Consider the following 10,214-nt stretch of genomic DNA (forward strand, 5'->3'; position numbering starts at 1 on the left):
TTATCCAGTATTCCCTTAAAAATAAGAAAAAAAAAACCCCAAAGTTAATAGAATTGATCCCTAGGAAGTGATTTTCATAAAGCAGAAATGTCCCTTATTTTCTGGGAGCTTGCTCCACCCGAGTCAGCCGCAGGCAGGATGTCTGTTTCACCACCTCCTTTCGGATCACTGAAGGGCCCCTGCGTGCTCATCGTTGCTGGCTCATTACGGAGGTGAGGACACTGAGTCTAAGCAGAATCAAGTGACTTGCTTGGAGTCAATGAGGCAGCGAGTGACAGTCTAAAATCAAATCTTCTCTCTCTCCTTCTAATGCCCAGGCTCTCTCCTGTGGAATCAGTGAAGACGCCCCACAGGAGAACAAGCAGGGGCTATTTATTGAGAGGTGGTTATAGGAGGGAGGCAGCCGCTGTCTCTTGCATTTTGGCAGAGATTCAAAGGCAGGCAGAGGAGCAGAAAGCTTTCTAGGGGAAACAGGGAAGGCTCCAGGTGCACCCTGATTGGAGGCTGTAGCCCTGGGGAGGCTGGAGGCGGACTAATTAGAAGCTGAGCCTCGTATGCGACTGGTTAGGGAACATACTGAACTGTCTCTGGTTAGTTCCAACTTGGAAGCAGGGACAGAAATTAGGGAAGGTGTCAGTTATTGATCAAGTCCTGGCCATTTGAGGTTGATTGTTACCAGGGTTATTGTTTGGCTTCCTGAATTATTACAAGAGATATGAAAGTCAGAATGCTTTCTGACTTCCTGCAAGTCCGACTTAGAGAGCGCAGGCTGGTTTCCTGGGCTGGTTGTCGCCGACTGTGGGTCAGAATCCTATTTTTATATATGCTCCGGCTGCCATCGATTTGTCTATTCAGTTTCTCACTTCCCTCTACCACCTGACTCAAAGCCCAACCCTTCGCAACAGGACACATTGCCTTACTAGGGTTTTAGGAGAACACAGATCATTTAATCCCCTATGAAGTAACTGAACACGCAAGCAAACACCCTTAGGTATTCCTTACTTTTCTGCTAACCAAAAGAAGTATTTTGAAAAGTTCTTTATTTATGGGTCAGCTAGAAAGTATGAAGCCATGTTTTGAAATAGTATGCTTCTATTCTCTGCAAAGGCAAAATTAGCCAAGATCACTGATATGGATGCACCAGGCTGAAAGTTCCCACTCAGAAGTGTGACCACAGCCGCGTCCATGGCTCCATCAAGGTCAGCATACTGAAGCATTTTTCCACTCCAGAATCCTTACCAATGGCTGCTGAGTTAGGAGGTGGTACCCAGCGACAGCTTGAGAAACATTTAGAAACAGCAGGCGATTTGGTGAGGTTGTCCACAAAGGGCCTCTGTGCAGAAGGGAACATCTGAACACAGGAGCTGAAAATACCCCCAGCAACACGGTTATTCTTTTTAGTCACCGTTCAGCATTTTGGCTTTTGGTTTCTCAAGTTCCTAGGCAGACTAAATTAGAAAAATATATGCAAAAATGTTCCTGACTTCAGTGTTGCTGATGGGTTGAAGATGCTAACTTTTGCATCAGAGGGACCTGAATTTGAAGCTTGCATCAGTTAGGCTAAAGATCTGCTGCACATAACTAAAACTGAGGCTGAAACGAGGTAGGTGGGAAACATCCAGAGGAAGACAGCTGGGGACTGATATGGTGGCACTTTGGTATCTCCGGGGCCCAGCTGTGCCATCCTCAATGCTTGGTTTCCACCTTCGAGGCCCATATCCTAAATGGTTGCTGGAGTGCCAGCCTTCAGGTCTCTGTTCCAGGCTGACAGAAGGAGGAAGGAGAAAGAACAAAAAGGCAGGCTCTCCTTTTAATCTCACATCCTGGAATTCTCACTTACATCTCATCATCCAGAGCTTATAAACGTGGTGCCACCCCTACATACAAAGACGATTTAGAAATGCAGCCTTTTCCTGTCCATATTATTAACCCTTGAAAATGACCCTTGACTATACCCAGGGTTCCGTCACTAAACATGAAGGGGATATTAAGCAAACCCTTAGGTTGGGTTCTCCAGAAGCAGCTTAGAGATGTGGAAGGGATTTATTGGGAAGTCCTGGAAAATGAGGTAAGCGTGTGGAAACCTTGGATCATGAATGAAGGAGTCTAAGTAAGGACATGATGTAAGCCAAGTCCCATCAAGGGTGACCTTGACCCACCCCGCTTGGACTTCTGGGGAGAGTGTACGGTCAACTCAGAAGTGTCCTGCTCAGGGATCAGGGAGTCAGAGTATTTGCACACTCACATCCATCACTCACTGGGGAGGGGATGCCCAGGGGAGCATGTGTCCCCGGCCATTCTGGCTCTGCACATACAAGCGAAGTGAACCCCAAAGCTAGAGGTCAGCCCCATACCTAGAAAGACCATTGCTGGCTGTTAGAAGTAAGAGCTCACCTTATACACAGTCTTTTGTCTGGCCATTTGTATATTTTGAACTCAAATCAAATAAGAATTGCGTGCCTACCAGGAAAGAGAACAGCAATTTGCTATTCGGACCTGTGAGTTTTTGCGAACAGTGGCTAAGATGGTAGCGTCAAAGCTGTAAGTCCTCTGCTGATACCTATGTTTGTGTATCTGTAGCTCAGAAAGAACTTTACCTTTCATTGTGTATTTGATGTTTTCCTATCTTCAGAGGCTGTTAATAAAATTACAAAGTCTCTAAAATTAAAGGTGCAAGGATCTGATTGGTTTATAGAGAAAAACTCTTATAGAAATTATTTCCTATAATTATCAGAAAATAAGGACCTTAAACTTCTAAAACTTTAAATATGTTAGCTGAAGCTAACTTAGAAGCAGTTTAGGAATCCATATAATTAAGGCAAATCTTTGGCAGATGAGACGAGTTTAATAATTTTGATTTCCTGAAAATCACTATGTCTTCTCTAATTGATTAATGCTATGTATAATAGGGGACTTTTATTCGAAAGGTGTTTTTTCTTAGACTTACTCCCTTTTACTTATCAAAGAAGCTAACATTATTCCTAGTTAATGTTTAAGGCTCTGAAAAATGTAAATTTGTGTTCAACTAAATTGAATCATTATTCTGACAATCTCTATATTTCAACAGTAATTATGTTTTTTTTTGTTTTTTTTTTTTTTTTTTTTTTTTTGCGGCACGCGGGCCTCTCACTGCCGTGGCCTCTCCCATCGCGGAGCACAGGCTCCGGACGCGCAGGCTCAGCGGCCATGGCTCACGGGCCCAGCCGCTCCGCGGCACGTGGGATCCTCCCAGACCGGGGCACGAACCCGTGTCCCCTGCATCGGCAGGCGGACTCTCAACCACTGCGCCACCAGGGAAGCCCAGTAATTATGTTTTGTAGTATGTCAGCTTGAAGATAATTTCCAAGCTTTTAAAGTAATTTAAACCCTTGGACTGACATTAAATTTCATTAACTAAAGGATAATCATTGGATGCCTAGATCATTTCTAAGCAAGATGAATGCTGAAACGTTGATTACTAAGCAGTTTTGCATCTATAGACCTCTGCTTCTTATTTTTACATTCATTGGGCCATATTAACATGTACATTTTTACTACTTTTAGAGGTTCCTTAAGGGAGGCATGTGGCTTAGAAATTTGTTATGTCAATTCGCAAGCTCTGCTAGCTGCTAAAATGCTGGTGTGTGACCTGGTTCTCAATTAACCAACCCGTTGTTTGCTGGATGAAAGAGAAGTTACTTACTTTGGTTAAAAATTATAATTGCGACAATCAGTTAAGACTATACCAGAAGCAACAGTGAAGGGAAATACAACTGAGTACATGCTCCTATTTTTCAAGGAAAAGAGTAGTTTTGCCCTAAAGCAACGTCTCAATTTTTCTTGTCTCTGAGTATCTTTATCCTCATAAAAGTGACAGAGGTCCCCAAAGCGCTTTTGACTTTAGAGTTTTAACTATCAATATTTTCTGAATCGGAAATTGAAACTGAGAATTTTTAAACATTTATTTTATTGAAGTATAGTTGATGTACAATGTTGTGTTAATTTCTACTGTACAGCAAAGTGATTAAGTTATACGTATATATACATTCTCTTTCATATTCTTTTCCGTTACAGTTTATCACAGGATATTGAATACAGTTCCCTGTGCCATACAGTAGGACCTTGTTGTTTATCCATCCTCTGTATACTAGTTTGCATCTGCTCACCCCAGACTCCCAATCCATCCCTCCTCAACCCCTCCTCCCACCTTGGAAACCACGAGTCTGTTCTCTGTGTCTGTGAGTCTGAAACTGAGAGTTATTTAAATGCTTATTTATGGACACATTTGAAGAGACCAATGAATGCATGGCATGTTAATAGCATCTTAGTATTATATTTAAAAGAGTCCTGTCCTCACAGACCCCTGAGACCTGTCCTGAAGTACAGTGTCAGTTTATTCCAGAACATGAGGGAGCTAAGAATAAACTTACAAAGTGAATTTTATTTGCCTTGGTTTTTTTTTTTAACAGATCTTTATTGGAGTATAATAGCTTCACAATACTGTGTTGGTTTCTGTTGCACAACAAAGTATACATATGCGTATGTCCCCATATCCCCTCCCTCTTGGGTCTCCCTCCCACCCTCCCTATCCCACCCCTCTAGGCGGTCACAAAGCACCGAGCTGATCTCCCTGTGCTATGCTGCTGCTCCCACCAGCCAACTATTTTACATTCCATAGTGTATATATGTCGATGCTACTCTCACTTCGCCCCAGCTTCCCCCTCCCACCCCAAGTCCTCAAGTCCATTCTCTGTGTCTACCTCTTTATTCCTGCCCTGCAACTAGGTACCTCAGTACCATTAGAACACTACCTAACACGATACACAAAAATAAACTCCAAATGGATTAAAGATTTAAATGCCTTCATTTTTAATAGCTGAATTCAGAAACTCTCACTCTTCTCCCTATTCCGAATGGCTCTATGGTTGTCTGCATGGGTTCACTAGGAAACTGGCCTCCTTTCTACTAGAATATAAGTGGAAAAATTACTTATGCAACCAAGGTCTTGACTGGAATGTCATATTTGAAAATGCTGCTTATTTGATCTGGTAAGACCTTTTTTTTTTTTTTTTGCAGTACACGGACCTCTCACTGTTGTGGCCTCTCCCGTTGCGGAGCACAGGCTCCGGACACGCAGGCTCAGCGGCCATGGCTCACGGGCCCAGCCGCTCCGTGGCATGTGGGATATTCCCCGACCGGGGCACGAACCCATGTCCCCTGCATCGGCAGGCAGACTCTCAACCACTGCGCCACTAGGGAAGCCCTAAGACCATGTGTTTTTGAAAACAGCTTTATTGAATATAGTCTATACCATACAATACACTCAGTTAAAGTGTACAATTCAATGGTTTTTCAGAGATGTGCAACCAACCATCACCACGATCAATTTTAGAACATGTTCACTACCCCCCAGAGAAACTCCATACCCCTCAGCTATTACCTGCACCCAATCTCCCGATCCCCACAGCCCTGGGCAACCAGTAATCTGCTTTGTCTCTACGGATTTGCCTATTCCAGACAGTTCACATAAATATAATCATACAATGTGTGGTCTTTTGTGACTAACTCTTTTCACTCAGCATCATGTTTTCCATGTTCATCCATGCTGTAGCATGCATCAGTATTTCTTTCCTTTTTATGGCTGAATAACATTCCACTGTATGGCTAGATCACATTTCATTTATTCATTTAGCAGTTGATGGACATTTGGCTTGTCTCCACTTTTTGGCTACTATGAATTATGCTGCTGTGAACATTCCCACACAAGTTTTATGTTGACATATATTTCATCTCTCTTGAGTATGCACCTAGGAGTGGAATGCTGCATCATATGGTAACTCCATGTTTAACATTTTAAGAATCCTGCCAGACTGTTTTCTAAAGTGGCTGCACTTTTCTCTAAAAATAGTCCATTTTTGTTTCTAGATCTTTTGGATGCTGAAGGTTCCAAATATTTTAAACACATTCACAATGCCTGAATCTCCACAGCAACTCTAAGAGGCAGGGACTACTAAACCCATTTTAGAGATGTGAGATTTCAGAGAGATAAGGCAACTTGTTCAACACCCCTCAGATGGTAAGAGCAGGCATCACACTTAAGCCCATCCCCCAAAGCTCCACCCCCTCCCTCTCTATCCCACTGCTCCCCACTCCACCCAGGAGATGCAGTGACCCACGGGCTCTTTCCTTCCTCTGCAGACCTGCGGGCACCAGGGAAAATTTCTCCATGGCGTTCGAAGGTCCCCCTCTTCTTCTTGCCCTAAAGAATCCCCCTGGCCCTGTGCAGTGTGTTCTGATGGAATCTGCCGAAGGCCCAGAACCAGATCCTGATGTTCTGGAGTCTCTGCACTTCCTAGGGCTGATGGGGACAACACCCAGAGGACAATGGCCTTTTCTGTGTCCCCTTGGCCCATGTGGGGAGGCTGACAGCTAGAGCACATGTCTAGAGGGAATGAGGGGCGAGGGAGAGTCACACAGGAAGCCGTGACTCTCAGTGAAAATTCATTAAAGGCCAACCCGGTGCACTAAGTATCCTTCACAGCCTGGAGATCTACTTCTGTAGCTCCGAGGTTGTTTGTCTCCCCAGCTCAGCTCTTACTTCCCTCGCCCACTCCGCTAAGGCAGGTTTCCAGAGCAAATGAGGGTGTGGATCAAGATGGTCGCTTCCATCGTAGTAATTAACCTAAAACAATCAAAGTAGATGGTCTGGCTACATGTATTGATGCGTGCTCCAAGCCTCGGTTTCCTCATTTGAAAAAATAGAAATAATGGTATTTACCTCTAATGATATCAGCAACCCTGCAGATGAAAAGTTATGTAGCACGTTGCTGGGGACACAGTGCCTGAAGAAAAACATTTAGCTTATTCTCTGTCTCTTAGTGTTGGCAGCGTGCTGGGTACCAGCCTAAATGTCCCCCAGCGTGGATCCTCACGAAAAGCACATGAGGTAGGTCCTGTTACTGCACAAGTCCCCTACATATGGACGAGTTCTATTCTGAGGAGTGCATTCGTAAGTCCAATTTGTTCGTAAGTCCAACGAAGTTAGTCTAGGTACCCAACTAACACAATTGGCTATATAGTACTGTACTGTAATAAGTTTATGATACTTTTCACACAAATAATACAGAAAAAACAAACACAAAAAATAAAGACAACATTTTTAATCTTAACAGTACAGTACCTTGAAAAGTACAGTAGTACAGTACAACAGCTGGCATACAGGGTCTGGCATCGAGTGAACAGGCGAGAAGAGTTACTCCGTGGAGGAGGGAGAGGAGGTGGCAGATGGTAGAACTGAAGGGTCATCAGCAATAGGAGATGGAGGGCCAGCTGCAATGTCACTTACATCTGACGTTGATGGCACAGGTTCCGGTTCCTTGCTGGATTCAGTTCTATCTACCCTCTTGAAAAAACGATCCAGTGATGTCTGGGTAGTAGCTCTTTTTTCTCGTCATAGATGACATGGAAGCACTGGATGCATTCTGAACGGCTGCTGCAACCTTCGTGTACCGTTCTACGTTCAGGTCCTGTGCCTCAAAAACTAACAGTGCCTCCTCAAATAAAGACAATCCCCTTGCCATTTCCTGCATCGTGAATCTCTTCGGTTCTTCAGTTACTTCTTCTTCCTCTTGTCTCTCTTCGTCCTTTCTCTGGGCCTCCAATTCCATCAGGTCTTCATTAGTAAGCTCCTCATGTTGCACAGCAAGGAGTTCAATAAAGTCATCCTCTTGCAGATCTAGCTTGAAATAAAGATACTGTACTACTGTACTCTATACAGTACAGTAAAGTACACAAAAGCACAACCTCTTGTAGAGGATGCACGCACATGAGAGCATACGCCAGACACTTGAACTAACTTACGTGACTAGACATGCGAACGCATGTTCGCATCTTTGGAAGTTCGAAACTTGAAGGTTTGTATGTAGGGGACTTACTTGTATTCCCATTCTACAGATGAGAAGACTGAGTCACAGAGGTTATATAATTTATCCAAGGTTGTACAGGGACTAAGAGGCAGGGCTGGCACTACAACCCAGATCTCCCGGCTCCAAGGACCAGGCTCCTAAATACTTTGCTCTAAAATGAGCCAGAGGTGAGTGAGAGAGGCTTGAAGGGGGCTCCAGAAAGAGGTCCTCCCACGGATGCTGACAAATGGACCAGATGTAGACACAGTCCACTAACAAGGCACTAATGAGCATGAGTGGAGCCATTGTCCCCGTTCCTCCGTCAGGTTTGCTCTTACGGTAAATTAGGTAACAAGAAACGCCAGCGTGGTGCTGAACTCAGAAAGCTGACCAGGCTGTGAAGGACATGGAGCTGCACCTGTGATGAGCATTGTTCACTGAAAATCAAAATGGGGCCAGAAGTCAGGGCAGCACCCACCTGTGAGGTCGTCTGAAGTGGACAGAGAACTATGATGGCAAAAAAGCGTCCAGAATCAGGCCCAATAGCTTCTTCAGGGCTCTATTGCACATTCCATCAGTTCCTCACTAACAGTTCCCCCAGACAAGCTGATCAAATAAGGGTTACCATCTTTCATCCTCTGATTTCCCAAATACACCCCGACTCCCAAGGCTTCCATCACCTTCTTTGCTCCTAAGAAAGTCAGGCCAAGAGGCACAGACCGTAAGGCTGCTCCAGGACCTAATTACAGTGTTTCAGGAGGGCAGTGAAAAGAGCATTACTCTGAGAGTCCTGCCTCTGCCATGGGCTGAGACACAACTTTGGATACTTTGTGCCTCTCCATAGGCCTTGGTTTTTCCATCTCTAAACTCAGGGGGATTGGGCTAGTTCAAGGGATGGAAACATGAGGAATCACTGCTGTCACCCCTTCCCATACCCATAGCAGACACAGCTAATCAACTGCAGCATTCTTTCCCACTGAGCCAGGACTTTGCCTCAGAATCTTTCTTAACACAGGGCTCCAAGCAACTACTACCGATAAATCAGAATTGGCCTCTGCAAGAGGGAACCTGGTTTCCATCCTTGGACACATTGATCTCGAGGTGCCCTCGGCTCTAAAGACATGTCGTTCTCCTCTGTACATACCAGAAGGCACTGGAAGACTCTATCCCATGGGCTCCAGCTCTCTGATTTCATTTTTCTAATTTTTTCTGGACTCCTTATGTCTTGACTGGGAACTTGGAGCTGGGTATGGGGATGCCAACATGAAGTGGCATGGGAATTTGAGCTTCTCCAGGCAGGGTGGTGATCGCCAGGGCCAATTCTGAACCAGAAGGAGGAAGGAAAGCTTCCTGCAGGAGGAGGCATTTGAGAAAGGCCTTGAGAGGAGCAGGAAGGTCTTCAGCTGTGGGGAGAGACAGGAGATGCAGAGGCCCAAGGCCGCCCCTCGGCAAGATCCGGGAGGGGTAATTCTGGCTGAAAAGCAGGGGAGAAGTCCAGGTGCAGAGCAGTCCTTCTTCAGAAAGAAGAAGAAGGTGACGAAGACAGTCTGGGCTTGAAGGCCCAGCGAGGAGGAGCCGCTGAATTATTATGGAGCCAACGGGGAGCCCACCGAAGGGGCTGAGTAGAGGACCGGTTCCAACAGAACAGAGCCTTACGGATCTGGAAGGTCAAGTCTCCACCAGAAATCAGGGGACGCCACAGCCAGACAGGCTCTGACAGTCCATCGAGCCCACGGGCTTACTTTGCAGGAGCAGATAAGAGACCAGAGAGGCTGCCTGGTCGAGACCACACACCAAAGGGTGGTGCCAGGTCTGGAAGCCACAGCTCCATCCTGCAAGCCCGAGATACCTGTTAATGGGCTAAGTCTGAAGACAGGCCTTGCAGAGGACCAAGCATCGCTGAACGCGGCAGATGGCATACTGCAGCCCCAAGGGCTACAAGGGCTACAGCCCCATTGCTAGATGGTGGCAATGAGACAATCACCTTGGTACCAAGTGTGGGGACCTGGCCTCCCAGTAGGACGTGGCTGGAACCTGACGATCTACCGTCTGCTGATGCAGTTGGAATGGTTAACCGCTCTGAACTGCAGGGCTGACTGATCATTTCAAGGGCTTTATATTGTCACCTGTCATATCTAATGCTGCAAGAGGAAGGTTTTCCTACAATGGGCTTCATGGAGAGCTATATGGCGAATAGCTATATGAATACTGAAAGTTAAATTTATACTAATTAAACTTATGTAACTAGAAATGCTTTTCCCAAGTTGCATGAGTCACATTTCAAGTGCTCAATGTGGTGAGTGGCTATTGTGTTAGATACTACAGAATTGA

This window comes from Hyperoodon ampullatus, assembly GCF_949752795.1.
Source record: "Hyperoodon ampullatus genome assembly, chromosome: 1".
NCBI lineage: Eukaryota > Metazoa > Chordata > Mammalia > Artiodactyla > Ziphiidae > Hyperoodon > Hyperoodon ampullatus.